This window comes from Vicia villosa, unplaced genomic scaffold (genome assembly GCF_029867415.1).
Source record: "Vicia villosa cultivar HV-30 ecotype Madison, WI unplaced genomic scaffold, Vvil1.0 ctg.004496F_1_1, whole genome shotgun sequence".
In the NCBI taxonomy this organism is placed as follows: Eukaryota; Viridiplantae; Streptophyta; class Magnoliopsida; order Fabales; family Fabaceae; genus Vicia; species Vicia villosa.
The window spans coordinates 53,061-69,472 of record NW_026706449.1 but is presented as its reverse complement, the minus strand read 5'-3'; the positions used below and the strand labels follow the sequence as shown (position 1 = coordinate 69,472).

The following is a 16,412-nucleotide window of genomic DNA, read 5'->3' as shown; positions in this document are numbered from 1 at the left end:
CATTATGTTTTTATTTTATTTATTATTTATTATTTATTATTTGAAGGATATAGAAAGATTCTTGATACACGTGATAAAAAGGTGTGCTTTTGCCATTGGGACTACAAACCCTCGTTTCCTTTTTTTTTCTTTTCACCTTCATACCTCGGTTTCTCAACAATTCAATTTTCCAACCCCAATGCAACGTTTTAGTATCCTTCAACTTTTTATTATTGTTTGAAATCATTTTCCTCAAACTCAACAACACAACAATCCAAAACTATTTTTCTTCATCTTCTTTGTTCACTATTTTTCTTCATCTTCTTGGTTCACTTTGATTCTCACTTCGATTCTCAATCTCTTTCCATCGATCCCAATCCAAAACCTAATGCTAATCCTACTCCATCCCCACCGTCTGATCTTCTCAAATGGCAGAAGATGCGGCACCCGCAGAAGAAACGAAAATGGCAGAAAAAGCAGTGTATGTTTCTGAACTCCACAGTATGTATGTTTATGTTACCACAGAATATGGATGTTTTTGTTACCTCTACTAAACACCTTTCCCTTCACTTATCAATCTCCATTTTCCAATTTTCGCAGATTCTTGACTACTGACCAGAGGTTTAGGGTTTCACTCTATCATTCAATTTGTAAATCTTCTCATCAATGGTGTTTGTTTCCCAAGTAATACCATGATTTAGATGTGTAGTTGTTTTTGATTGGTGAGAAATTCAAAGGAATATCCATGAATAACTAGGTTAAAATCGTCTCAGATTTAAAACTGGTTTGGATTTTGTTTTGATGATTGTTAGGTGAAGGATAAGATGATGAACTTAATTTATTTCTTCATCATGGTGAACTATCAAAATTACCATTGATTTAATATTAAATAAATTCAATGGTTATGATTGACTATATAGGTAATCTACTATTCAAGTAATAGGTAGAGAAACAAATATTTATATTTATATCTTAACATATACTTTTAAATAAACCACAATATTTATAATTTATTACAAATTAGATCCCAATGTTTTACAAATTACAAATTAAACCTCAATATTTATTACAAATTATATTACAAATTTATTAATTAAAAAGTTAATTTAAATCCTAATTAATTTATCACAATTTATAATTATAATTTTTTAATTAAAAACTTAAGTTAGATCTTAATATTTATCATGAAATATAATTATAATTTTATTAAGAGCTGCAATGATTGTTTTGATCTTAATCTATAAGAAATCTTTGTCTTCTTCATTTGCCTGAGAAGTGACAAAAATACAGTATTACAAAATGAATATGTTAGTAATATATATAAGGTACTGTTCATATTTTTATTTTTTTCATCTGCAATTTTTTTAATATATGTACAACATGTTAAATTAACACAAAATGAATATATCATCTTCATCTCGGCATTTATCAAATAATAAATATTGTATTTTATCGAGTGAAAATATATAATATTATAATAATAAAGGTTAATATTTTTAGAAAGAAAAAGAAAATGAGTTAGTTTTCTCAAAGAGATTAAAAATAAAAAATTTCAAAGTAAAAAACATGGATTAGTGGTCAAATAATGAGAAATATAGAAATTTATCAAACAATCCTTAATTATTAAGTGATCTTTTTGGAGTTAATAGATGAGTATTTACGAAAGAAATAAATTATAATAATATAATTTATTCTTTTTTATTAATTAAATATTTTATAATTTATAAATAAAATATTTATTTGTGTCAATAAATAATATTATTTTTTGAGATATTTATGAAAAAATTGAAAAGTAATTAAAGTAATATTGATCTTTTATATAAATTAAGAAAAAAACTTGTTTAACTTGTAATAATAAGTCATTTTTAATTCACCATGAATCCATGATAGACCAATAACCTTCCCCTGATTGTTATTCACAGTTTGTCATCCTTCTTTTTGTGTTAGGTATTGTCCATGGCTTACGTAGGAGTAAACTATGTTAACGAGATCACTCCTTCAAAGTTGTTTATGATTTCTATAGAGTAAAATCCATCGTTTTTGTTTAATCGGTAGATTTTTACATTAGAGTCAATCATCAATGTTTTCTACTGGATTGAATTTGATTTATTGCTGCAGGGTGAAACAATTGAAGGGAAAAATCGATGGTGATGGCAGCTAGCACTTAAGATTCATCGCTCAGTCTTTCTAAGAAGGCTACAAAGAGAGTTTTGGGAAGAGATGTTATCGGTTATGAGCAATTATTCAATTTTTTCAAGCTTGATTATGTTGTTGGTCTGTTGGACCACACTGCTAGGGAGAAAAAAGAACAGAAAAATATTATCTAATTTTGATATTTTTTTTTGTTGAAATTGCAGAAAGTTTTGTTTTGATATCAGAGTAATTTTCAACCCATTATTTTTGTTTAGTTGTATTTGCACAAGTTTTTTGGATGGCTCTAATTTTCAACCCGTTATTTTTAAATATATTTTTATTTTGAGACTACTAAGTATAATAAATATATTGGAATAAATAATTTTTTATTTTAGAATTAATTTTACATATCATTTTAAATTTGAAATCCTAATATTTATTACATTATCCTATGGACATTAATTAATGTGATTATTTAAAATATATGGAAATAAATATATATTATTTACTATAGGTTTTAAATTTATAATTTTTTTAATTTGTATATTCAGATCTAATTATTATATTAACATATCCAAAAAGAGATATGATTGATTTGATTTGATTTGACGGTAAATTTTAAATTAGATACATTGTAAATGTGTAAATGCATTCATAATAATTAAAAAATTAATTAATATAGATTTTTGTTTATTTATTATAGTTATTATAAATAAATATATAAAAAGCAAAGTACTTAGAAAAATTATTTCGACATGTTTTGAGAACCTAAACTAATATCTCTAAAATAAAACCTAAATAATGGAATTAATTTAGTTAAAATTTGTGTTTATTAAAATATATGGAACATTTAAATAAAAAGAGTATTACCCAACAAAAATAAAATCTCAATCATGATTAATTTAGTTTACAATATCATTATTATTAATTTCACAACATAAATTGGTTATAAATGACACAATTATAAAAATTAGGCGACCAAAGATTAATAAAATAAAATCAATAGAAATTTTTTAATTTTTTAAAACTTATAAAATTATTAAAACAATACAAATTCTTTTAAAAAAAATGATAAATGGTAGTTATGAAAAAATAATGATAAATAGTAATCCTTCAAAAAAATAATGATATGGGGTAAAAATTTATTGATACACTCTTTTTTATAAATGTGAATAAATTATAATTATTTTTTGACTTAGAAAAAAATTATATGTTATATTACTTAGATAAAAAATATTTGTGTGTATTACAATATTATCTTTAACCATGATAATTGATAGTCCCAAATGCTAAATAGATACTACTACTTAGGCATGCATACCATATCAGCTTAAAAATAAACTTTTTGTATTAACAAAGATATTATTTAACATCATATTTCTTAGACATTTATCATATAATTATAATAAAAACATCAAAATAATAAAAAATATTAAATTTATTGATTTATTTAAATAGGTATAATTAATTACGGGGTCTATTAATTATTTATTTGTAGTTAAATAGGTGATATTATAAATAGAAACACGCAAGTAATATCATTATTGCATACATCAATTATCTAGGCTCATTAATATAATTAACGCATACGCTGATTAACTAGGTTGATTAAGCAACTATCGATTAATGTATTTTTTTTATAGAAAGAATAGTAAATAATAATAAACAATAATATTAATAACTTTACTTCTTAATAATATAATACTTATAGACAAAAAAATAACTAAAATAAAAATAGCAAATGGTTAGAATTCAAAAAAATAACAAATATGGCTTTTGATTTGGTCTTTGTTTTTAAGCTAAATAAATAAGATCTTAATTAAAAATTGAAGTCATGGAGCGCTCTCTTTTTTTTTTTTTTGTAGATTTATTTATTTTTTTTGATTTTATTTTAATCTAATTTTTATTTAGTTATAGATATAATTAATTAATAATTAGTCAAAATAATTCTTGTTTACTATAAACAATTTTGTTCTTTTTTTTTATTAATTTTTTTTATTATTTTGAAATAAAATAAAAATTAAATTTTTTTGTATTGTTTGTTTTTTTGATTAAATAAAATTTAGTTAAAATTAACTCCTTTCGTAGGATAGTTTTTTATTTTATTTATTATTAATTTAATTTAATTAATAAATTTTAATTACTGATTAACAAATAAACCATCCGTGAGCGTCCCTTTCCCTTTTGTCCCGTGCCTCGCACGGGTTTACATACTAGTAACATTTAAAACCAAATTATCTTGTTTACAAATATCATAACATATATAGAAGGTATTTAGTGTACTAAAAAAAGAGCGCAATTCAAAATATATAGAATAATCAAACATTTAATGTGGATCTAATAGGAAGCCCATAAAATAAAGAATAGTTGTCATAAACTAATAACAATAAACCAATATAACTAAAAACATGATTGGTAAATAAATAGTCATTATTAGATACACAAGAGTGATACTATATGTCAAGAATACGGTTAATTTCTTCGATTGATATTAAAAATTTAAAATAAAAACCACAATCATATACTACTAGCAAAAATTTCAGATTATGTTACACAATACACAATAAACAAAAAGAGCTTCATCATTCCAATTTCTAAGCACCTGGTAAAAAAACAAATGCCAAAAACACATTTTCAAACACAATTGTCAGACATTTGAAGAATATTGTGTATTCTAAAAGCATATGAAAGAGATGTAGCTTTATAAAATTATGCCATGAGTAATATATTTTATTTGAGCAGTACATGCAATGCAAGGTGAGACTAATTATCTTTATGGCTGCAATGAAATCATGACTACTAACATATGATAAAACTCCAAAATCAAACCCATTAACTCCAAAATAAAATCAAACCCCTCACATTTGATAAATCTGGTTAGTTACTGCTGTCACATGCAGTACTTTAACTTGGAATGTTCCTAGTTATGCCTACATGATATTGCACTGAAAAGCATCTTACTTTAATAGATTTGTTAAATTTTGGTTCCAAATATAGCTCATTGAAGTTGTTAAATACAAGCACCAAACTTTGCCTAGTTATTTTTTCTTGACAAGGTGTACTTTTTAGGTGTAAGAAAGTGATGGAAGCATCTATTTATCTATTAGTAATAAACTTCTTATCAACTAAGCTAAGTGATAGAAGCATATTCTTATCAAATGGAAATTACTCAACTCCTCAGTTAATCTTCAAAGACTAAAAGAGAGAGAAACTCACACAAAGAGACACAAACTAGTAACTCTAACATACTTGAGTAGATGCTGCATGAAGTAGAACAAGATTAACAATGAATGATGTGTATACAAATAAAACCAAGGTTTTTACTTCTTCTTGTCAAACATCTACTACAATTTTCTACTTTTTGAAATTCAGCATTTTTACTCTTTTTCTGTGTTTGGTTTTACTTAATGAAGCTCTCATGGTCAAAGAGAATGGTCAGAAAATTCTTCAATATCAAATGCAAAAATGAAGACACTACTACTCATCCAAGGGATGCTTTTGCTTATAGAGGTTTCAATCTTTTTTCACTTACTAAATTTTAAAGGCAAATGTTTCATTTCTTTTATTCTATCTCTTAGGGAATTAAACCTAGTTTGGTTCCTTAGTTTTTGTTTCAATTTTTGTATTCTCTCATTCTGTTTCTTTTACTACTCTTTGTTCCATTGAATTTATGCATTCTAACGTGTTTTCTTGTTTAGAAGGTCATGGATTAGAATTCAGAAGCAGAAGTAGCTTATCTGAGAGAGAGCCATGCACAATCAAGAAAAGCAAAGCAGGTACATACACACTTTACCAGTTGAAATTCCTTGTTTTCTTTTAAAAATGATTAAATTGATTAGTACACAATTTTTATAATTAGTAATTGTAATGTACAGAGACTCTATCAGTTAATCTTGTTTGTTACTTTGATTTTCCACAAAACCTTCGAGTTCTCTAGCAAGCTAATATCTAAGATCAAATGGACATCACTCAACTCCTCAAGCCTTAATTAATTATTTATAAGTGAAACTTCAAAAACTAAAAAACGCTACGACGACCACCATAACAGTTCTAAAATTTCAGAAGAGGTAAACTAATAAACTATCCTATATGAAACATTACGGATAGAATCTGGTAAACGCAAAGCAATAATCGGAGAAAAGAAATATTACCAAATACCAATGAAGAGAGGGACGACACTGGTGAGATAGCGAAGGGATGAGTTCGGCGGATAATGGGTTTTGTTTGTTCTTTCTTTCCGGTGCAGAATCTATTATCTGTTAGCGACAAAATCTACAGAGCTTTTACTGGATTTCGAAATACTTGCTGCAGAAAGTGTGCTAGGATCTGTTACCAAGTATGTGTACCTCAGGTTGCTGAAGGACCTGTTACCATGTACGAGCATTCACTTTATAATATTTCAATTGAGGAAAGTTAATTTGAAACTTAGAAGAAAAAGGTTTGAAACAAATATATATATGATACATATTTCATGTAAAAGATAGTTAAGAATCTACTACAACAAATAACTTTGATGACCAATCACTGATTTAAAAGATCAGTTATTAGATTGCATTAGTTCACTTAGAAGCGTATATCGAAATCGGAGAACGGCTTTCAGGTTTGTTCACACAGCCTGTGAAGTTACTAGATTTTGACAGAATAAGATGTTAACAAACAACATCTGATATTGTTAGGATGCTAATTTCAAGAACCCTAACATACTAAGAAAAACAACTACAAATCTAGAAAGACAATAAAAGCAAACTAAGGAAATAGAGAATAAAAGATATCATTTGATTTCATTGATTGATTTTCAAGTGTCAAAACATTACATATATATAATAATACTAATGGATAATAAACTAAAGACCCATACTAATTAAAGCCCAATTCAATATTTAAAGATCCTAAGAACATTCTAGAATTATTACAAAATAACAACTAATATAAAAATACTAAATAAACTATATTAACTCTCTATCAGATATTGAATAAAAAACCAAGACCTAAAAGCATACATGAGATTCAATATCTAAGGCACAGTTAAAGCCAACATACTTAGTTTTGGAACCTGAAGCCACCTGCATATGAAAACGGATAATTCCAATCCCCTAAAACTAACAACATTGAAAATCAAAAGTGAAAAAGCAATGAGACTATGAAAGCATGTTAAGTAATACATTTTGGTGTTAAATAAGAAGAATAAAAAGCAAAACCATAATAATAATTCAATGTTGCTGTCTGTATAGAGTTTATGATAGGTAAAAAAATAGTGGAAATTTGAAACTATAGTTTGAGGTGTTTGAATACAACAATTCTGCAACAGCAGCAGCGAGACTCTCAAGTAGCATATTGTTTGGTTTGTGTCCAACACAACATGCAAAATTGGTGGTTTACTAATGACAAAAAAGCAAGAGCTCAGAGTCACATTTTCTCATCCAGTATTTCAGGAGAGGTGATGTTACCGAACATCACTGCATTTTCATCACAGCTCTAACTGTTTTGCACCAGCCGGGAATCGAACCCGGGTCTGTACCGTGGCAGGGTACTATTCTACCACTAGACCACTGGTGCTTGTTGACATGCTACCAAAATCCATGTTGTTTCTTCTACATAATGAGAGAACAAAATCCATGTTGTTTCTCCACATATTCTACTTTGTAACAGCTCATACCTTACTATGCTGCTCATATTACACGCTCTCATGCATAAATAAACTAGTTCAAATATCCCATCCACCTAAAACATAATGCACAAGACAGTTGAGAGTTGAGCCATCAGAAGAAGCATTCATTTGGCAGCATATGAAAACCAATAATTCCAATGCCCCAAAGCCACAGCAACATTGAAAATGAAAACAAAAAAGCAATGACACGTTGAAACCATGTTAGGTATGAATCATTCCATAATGTCTAGAGTTTTGATAGGTAAAATAGTGGAAATTTGAAACTATAGTTTGAATATTAGTAAGTAGAATTGTTGCCATGCATGGTTCTGGATCAGTGGTAATTAATGATAAAAAAAAGAAGAGAGCTCAGAGATATATTTTCATCCAGTTTCAGGACAAGTGGTGTTCCCCTCAGAACATCACAATATTTGTCATCACAGCTCAACAAATTTGCACCAGCAAGGACTCGAACCCGGGTCTGTACCGTGGCAGAGCATGATTCTACCACTAGAACACTGGTGCTTGATGATTCAATACGAAAATCACTGCTTATAACTATCAAATTATACTCTTCCATAACTTTCGTGTGTTTTGTAAGGATGCCTTTTAACAAAGATTCAAGGCTAAGTACAAGTAATGTTCCTTATTTTTCATGTATTTTTACTAATAATATTTTTTCATCAAAGAATCCAATACTTTCTCCCAATTATTTTAATATTTATTTGAATTCTTTTATATTTATATATTAACAAAAAAAAAAGGTCTATTTATATTTTTATATTCACATCTAATATAATTTATTTGAATATGACATCATCCTCTCTTCTAAGAAGTCTATCTCTTCTATGAGGACGGGGTCATTAGTTTTTCTTAGAGAGGGGTTAGTTGTCCTTCAGGCCAGTTCCTCAATTTCTACTAAGATGACTGCTTCCACGTCATACGTGAGCCGACACGGCGTCTCCCCCTTCGTTGCTAGGGTTCGTTCGGTAGGTCAATAGAACGTGTGGTAGTTCATCTACCCAGTTGCCCTTGACTTCTTTTAGTCTCCTTTTCAATCTGTGTATACTTCCAATGTTTCTTTTATTTCTTCTCGAAAATTTTTGTTCATCATTCTCTAGTAGGATGCTACGACGTTTTTTAATCTGAAAGGCATGACATTGTAATGGTAATTGGCTTGCTCAATCATGAGCGCAGTTTCTACCCGGTCGGGTTTAAACATTATTATTTGGTTGAATCTGGAGTATGCATCGATGAAGGATAATAATTGGTAGCCAACTGAATTATCGACACGTTGGTCGATGTTTGGAAGCGGATATGAATCTTTCAAAGACACCCGATTATGGTTGGTGTAGTCGAAACACATCCTCCATTTACTTGAGGTTTTCTTAACTAAAACCATGTTGGATAACCATTCAGTATTCCCCATGTTGTAATCATCACACCTCGATTATGGGGAAAACATTAAATGCACCTTAAGCCTAGAAGTTATAGCGGCAGACCTACTAAACCCGTGGTGACGCCCAAAGACACCAAAAATCAAAAATAGATTGACGATGATATCCTTTGTCATAGTAGAAGACACAAAGCACAAAACAAAGATCTCATTGAATTCAAGGAACCACTCAACCAACCTACGTGAACCTCTAGGTTATGCGATATTGTCAACCAAATAAGATGTGTTAGTACTTAAGGAAAGCTTATACGAAGGTGGTGGCCCCACAAACGATCTAACCCTCAATGGGTGAAAATAAACCATGAATCGTATGCGTCAAAACTCAACATACTTTGATCTAACATGATCCAGGATACATACAAAAACTTGCAGCAAAGACCATAAAATCCATACAACAAGCACCCGTCGGACTCAATTCTCTGTCACATTCTCTCTTTCCTTCCAACCAAACTCGTTGCAACCACAAATGTCCTCTCAAAGATATGGAAACTGGTATAGATTTCTCTCTTCATTCTCAACTTACCAAGGATTGAAATCCTCTCAAACTATGTTTTTATATCTTCGTGATTGTCGCACGCTCGCGAAAAATGAACAAAGTCGCCACTAATATATTTATCCCATGAAGTTAAAGGAATATCAGAACACTTATCAAAGAATAAGAACAAAGTCTTGTGACCAGAGAACTAGGTACGGGAGTCGGTTACGCAAGGGGAAGGTACTAGCACCCCTTACGCCCATCGTACTCGATGGTATCCACATATGTTTGTTTCTATCTAAAGGGTGTGTACTATGTCTAAGCCTAATGCGAATGCATGCAAAAGAAATACGGGGAAAAGAAAGAATATTTACAATTGTGCTCGCTTAGGCCCCGCGACCCAATGCCTACGTATCCTTTTCAATTATCAGAGCGCCGTAGTTTGACTCACATGTTTTTGTTTGTTTTTGTGTTTTTTAGTTGGGCGGAGTTAACGTTCGCGCTCTTGCATAAGGGGACGACCTACGATGCGATCGAGCGGAAATAACAATGCCCTTAGATGCCGACGAGGAAAAAGAAAAAGAAAGGATTTGGTTTGTGTCTTTTAGGGTAATTCCATGATGAACAAAAACCTACTACAAGGCTTCGCATCACTTCCTTACTTTACTTGAATTTGAACCTTTATTAAGTATTTTGAATGTTTTTTGATTGTGTGTTTTTTAAAGGGGAATTTATTTGTGACTTAGATCATTCCAAAAGTTTTAAGTATTTAGAGAAATACACCAAGGCCTACACCTCAATCATTTCTCTAAGTAGCGGTTAAGAAGTACACCGAGGCCTACACCTCAATCATTTCTCTCCCACTAAGTAAGAAAGAAATACACTGGGGCCTACGTCCCAATCATTTCTTCAATTTTTTATGCAGCGAGGAGTTGAAAATCTTACCTTCAACATGTCTGATAAAGACTGTTGTATCAAATTACCTCCTGGCATTCTCAGTTGTAAAACACTTCGAGTTGCTAGGTTGGAAAATATAAAAATGTGGGATTTTGATCGTGTGGATTTTCCCGTGTCTTCCAAGCATTCCATGATCCCCTGGAAAACTTGAAAGCTTTACCTAATTTGTTCAAAGCAATGATTAGTTATAATAGCGATATTCCAATGACTTTGGTTTGTCAGGCGAGGATTTTGCATGTAGATCAGGTATGAATTTATATGAGAAATTACCGTTTCACTACTCCCTCCGTTTCACATTTGCTAGTTTTAGAAATTTTTTTAATTTTCAAAACACCAAGTGTTTTAGAAATTTAAGATATAATTGAACTTTGTTTTCTAACTATATCTTTATTGTATTTACACTTTCCGTAATGAATGTACAAATATACATTAATTACCGAATTCATGCAGGAATGGGGGATTACTTGGAAACCACTTCCAATGTTTCACAATTTGACTCACATGAACATGAAACTTACTTTTTATCATAGCTCACAAGAGAGGTGCAGGTCGTTGCTAGAAATACTCCCACATTTTCCCAATCTTCAACATTTTAACATTCGGTTGATATTTTTGCTTAGTTTGGGTGCAATATATATTTGTTCTAAATGCTTGAAGGTTCCACTCAATCCCATCATTGTTCCAACATGTCTTTCGTCATAGCTTAAAACATTTAGCATTAAAGGGTACACAGGTAGAGAATGTGAGTTCGAATTTGTAAAAAATATTATGTAACATTCAAAGGTACTAAAGGCTATGACAATCAAGAATACATGCTGTTATACCCCAAAATTTGCCCGCATCTTTTTCAAGAAGAAGGCAACAGACTTTTGTCTAAAATTTGGGAGTTTCATATAATCTTTGATTTTATTTCATAAATATCCCGATTTTATGAATACTCGGTTTTTAGAATATTTCTTATACGGTATTTTGGTTCGCTGTTGAATTTATTCTTACACAAACGCCAAGTACTGTTTATCACTTCACACACGCTGTTTATTTGAGATTTATTTGCAGATAAATAGTACTGACGTAATTGGTACAAAATTAAATTTTTGCAGGCGCAGAGTCCGGGGATTCAGACTGTACTGGTAACAATTAAATTATTATTAGTTTTTGTTTCCCACTAATTTTTGTACTATATTATTATTTTCAAAATCTCTTCCTTTATTTTCAAATCTCTTCCTTTCTTTTCAAATCTCTTTCTTTCAAATCAAATCCTAACTTTATTCCATACATCTTTCTTTTCAAACCCTACCATACACTTTCTTTCAAATCCTACTACCACTCAAATTTTCCTTTTTTGTACGGTATCACTTCAATCCCCAACGTCTCTATCCTTCTTTTCACTCTATAAATACCATATTATCAAATATGACTAAAAATCTATGAAATATTACCATAGTCACACACAGTTACCGCAGGGAATCTAATACTGTTGGAAATAGGAGTGTCAAATTGATTAAAGAAAATATAAAATTACTTTTGTATAACTATTTCAGGTGTTGTTTTTTCTCGGATACATGCATTATTGTTAAGTCCTCAATTTTATAATTGACGCAAACATCAGCTTTAAGACTCGAGCAATAAGCTAGCTTCTCACCACTACCTGCATATAGTAATATCAGTAATAAAATCTCAAACTCAATAAGTATCTTCCTTGCATAACTCGTCCAAGTTGACATATAATATATAATAAAAATTTGAAATTACACAATATATTTTTGAGAAAAAAAAACAAGAATAAATATTATTCTAGGGAGCTAGAAGCCATTTCTAAAGATATAAATTTTGCTCAAAAACAATAACTTATAGTTTTGAGATCCTAAATGATATTCATGCATAAATAAACTAGTTCAAATATCCCATCCACCTGAAACATAATGCACAAGACAGTTGAGAGTTGAGCCAACAGAAGCATGCATTTGGCAGCATATGAAAACCAATAATTCCAATGCCCCAAAACCACGACAACATTGAAAATGAAAACAAAAAAGCAATGAGACGTTGAAACCATGTTAGGTAGGAATCATTCCATAATGTCTAGAGTTTTGATAGGTAAAATAGTGGAAATTTGAAACTATAGTTTGAATATTAGTAAGTAGAATTGTTGCCATGCATGGTTCTGGATCAGTGGTAATTAATGATAAAAAAAAGAAGAGAGCTCAGAGATATATTTTCATCCAGTTTCAGGATAAGTGGTGTTCCCCTCAGAACATCACAATATTTGTCATCACAGCTCAAGAAATTTGCACCAGCGAGGACTCGAACCCGGGTCTGTACCGTGGCAGAGCATGATTCTACCACTAGAACACTGGTGCTTGATGATTCAATACGAAAATCACAGTTTATAATTATTAAATTATACTCTTCCATAACTTTCGTGTGTTTTGTAAGGATGCCTTTTAACAAAGATTAAAGGCTAAGTACAAGTAATGTGTTCCTTATTTTTCATGTATTTTTATTGATAATATTTTTTCATAAAAAAATTCAATACTTTCTCCCAATTATTTTAATATGGATATTTATTTGAATTCTTTTATATTTATATATTAACAAAAAAAAGGTCTATTTATATTTTTATATTTATATTTATATATTCTCGCACATCTAATATAATTTATTTGAATATGACATCGATACTTGCGAAAGTGGCAGACATCATCCTCTCTTCTAAGAAGTCTATCTCTTCTATGAGGACGGGGTCATTAGTTTTTCTTAGAGAGGGGGTTAGTTGTCCTTCAGGCCAACTCTTTAATTTCTACTAAGATGACTGCTTCCACGCCATACGTGAGCTGGCACGGCGTCTCCCCCTTCGTTGCTAGGGTTTGTTCGGTAGGTCAATAGAATGTGTGGTAGTTCATCTACCCAGTTGCCCTTAACTTCTTTTAGTCTCCTTTTCAATCCGTGTATAATTCCAATGTTTCTCTTATTTCTTCTTGAAAAATTTTGTTCATCATTCTCTAGTAGGATGCTATGGCATTTTTTAACCTGAATGGCATGACATTGTAATGGTAATTGGCTTGCTCGGTCATGAGGAAGTTTCTACCCGTTCGTGTTCAAACATTAGTATTTGGTTGAATCTGGAGTATGCATCCATGAAGGATAATAATTGGTAGCCAACTGAATTATCGACACGTTGGTCGATGTTTGGAAGCGGATACGAATCTTTCAAAGACACCCGATTATGGTCGGTGTAGTCGAAACACATCCTCCATTTACTTGAGGTCTTCTTAACTAAAACCATGTTGGATAACCATTCGGTATTCCCCATGTTGTAATCATCACACCTCGATTACGGGGAAAACATTAAATGCACCTTAAACCTAGAACTTCTAGCGGCAGACCTACTAAACTTGTGGTGACGCCAAAAGACACCAAAAATCAAAAATAGATTGACGATGATATCCTTTGTCAGATTAGAAGACACAAAGCACAAGACGATGGAAACCGGTATGGCTTTCTCTCTTCATTCTCAATTTACCAAGGATTGGAATCCTCTCAAACAAGATATGGAAGGATGTGTAGGTATGAGACTGTATGGTTGAAAGGAAGCTTATAAAGATTGATGGATACTACCTATACCAACAAGCTAGTCTGAGGCGTTACAAACATCACTATTTTTCATCACAGCTCTAACAGAGATAAACCAGCCGAGAATTGAACCCGAGTCTGTACCGTGGCAAAGTACTATTCTACCACTAGACCACTAGTGCTTGTTGATACTAACTCGAATATCATGCTAAATAACTAATAACAAAACACTTTCATAGGATCAATCACGTGTTTTTGTAAAAATGTCTGCCTTATAACAAATAAAAAGGCTTCTAAGTACAAGGAAATAGTCATTTTCTCAATGTGTTTTACTTATAATATTTTCTCTTCAAACAATTAAACTTTTTTAATATTTCCTGCCAATTATTTTTACTGTTGGTTGGCTGCCTAAGAAATTAAACAATTTTTTTATACTTAATTTTTATTATTTAAGCAAATAATTTGATATGTCTTTACACTTTTGTATGGATGTTTATTTTTATTTTTATATTGATATACTAAAAAAGAGAGAGAGAGGATTTTTAACCCATTAATTCAACTCAATTGCTAGCTACAAGAACATTCAATTGTAGGGACGTAAAATCTTTATAAATGTTTTCCTATCTCATAAGATGAAGATGAAGATAAAAACATTTTGGTTTTGTCTATTACCATAATGTTTGTTATAACACTAAAATGAACGAAGCATTTAAAATTCACTTTCTGCCGTAGATAAAGCAGGAATTGAAATGGTCCTTTTGAAAAGTAATTTTTTGGATAGGACTGCGGATAGGGTAGTTGGCATCTGCTCTGAGGAATCGTGTTAAGATAACTTGGTTGTTAGTTCGGTTTGACCCGAGGAGGTGAATGACGTTTCTAGGGAGGCAGTTGAGGTGATCGACTTAGGGTCCGTTTGGTTGGGGTAAATAGAGGGAAGGGGAGGGGAGGGGAGGGGAGGTAATATATGTAAATAAATATGTTTGATTCATTTTTTATAAGGGGAGGAGAGCAAAACCTCTCATAGACTCATTTTTTGCTCCCTCCCAAATTGGAGGGTGTTATACCCCAAAATTTGACCGCATCTTTTTTCAAAGAGAAGGCAACAGACTTCTGTCTAAAAATTTGGAGTTTTATATAATCTTGGATTTTATTTCATAAATATCCTGATTTTATGAATACCCAGTTTTTAAAATATTTTTTATACGGTATTTTGGTTCGCTGTTGAATTTATTCTTACACAAACGTCAAATACTGTTTATCACTTCACACGCTGTTTATTTGAGATTTATTTTTAGATAAATAATACTGACACAGTTGGTACAAAAATAAATTTTGTAGGCACAGAGACCGGGGATTCAGACTGTACTCGTAACAACTAAATTATTATTGGTTTTTTGTTTCCCACTAATTTTTTGTACTATATTATTTTCAAATCTCTTCCTTTCTTTTCAAATCTCTTTCTTTCAAATCAAATCCTAACTTTATTCCATACAATTTCTTTCAAATCCTACTACCACTCAAACTTTCCTTTTTTGTACGGTATCACTTCATTCCCCAACGTCTCCATCCTTCTTTTCACTCTATAAATACCCCTCATTTTTTCCATAAAATCTCACATCAAATTTCACTCATCTCCCAAATTTCTATCATACTATCTCATAATTATTTCCTCTTCTTCCCCGGCAAAAAATGGCAAAGTGGGTGGATACGTTTTTTCTTATGGTCCTCACTGTTTTTACGGTGATCATGTCTTTTTTATGTCTGCATAATCGTGAAAAATGCGGACCTGGGATGCTTGCACTCCCGTACATCTATATATTGTTGTTTATAGCATGGGTTTTTAATCGTCATACTTAAAGTTTGTCATATCTTTCGCTTTCAAATAGCGTACCGTTCATTATATTTGTCGTACTGTTCGTTATATTATGTAATATTTGTACTGTCAGTATTAAATATTGTATTGTCTATTGTACCGTCGTTTAATTAGTAAGATAATATTATGTGTGTTTATTGCTAGTTAAATTTTTATTTCTGTGCATTAAATCCTTTTCAATAATATTACCGCTAATTTCGTTCACGTACAGTATATTTTTTATTTTATTATGTTTGTGTTTTTCCAACAAATCATGTAAATAATTTTTCACCATTAACACAACAAAAACAAAAACAAAAAATTAACTTTAAAGTTTTCA

At 30.7% G+C, this 16,412-nt stretch overlaps 2 non-coding genes across 2 annotated transcripts; both read right to left on the bottom strand.

Annotated features, from left to right (window-relative positions):
• Positions 1–7,508: 7,508 nt before the first annotated feature.
• LOC131642110 (small nucleolar RNA snoR114) lies at positions 7,509–7,588 on the bottom strand. Its single transcript, XR_009295747.1, has one exon. It is a non-coding gene; the product is annotated as a small nucleolar RNA snoR114 (small nucleolar RNA).
• Positions 7,589–7,597: 9 nt separating this feature from the next.
• Positions 7,598–7,668, bottom strand: TRNAG-GCC (transfer RNA glycine (anticodon GCC)). The gene has a single exon. It is a non-coding gene; the product is annotated as a tRNA-Gly (tRNA).
• Between the last annotated feature and the right edge of the window lie 8,744 nt (positions 7,669–16,412).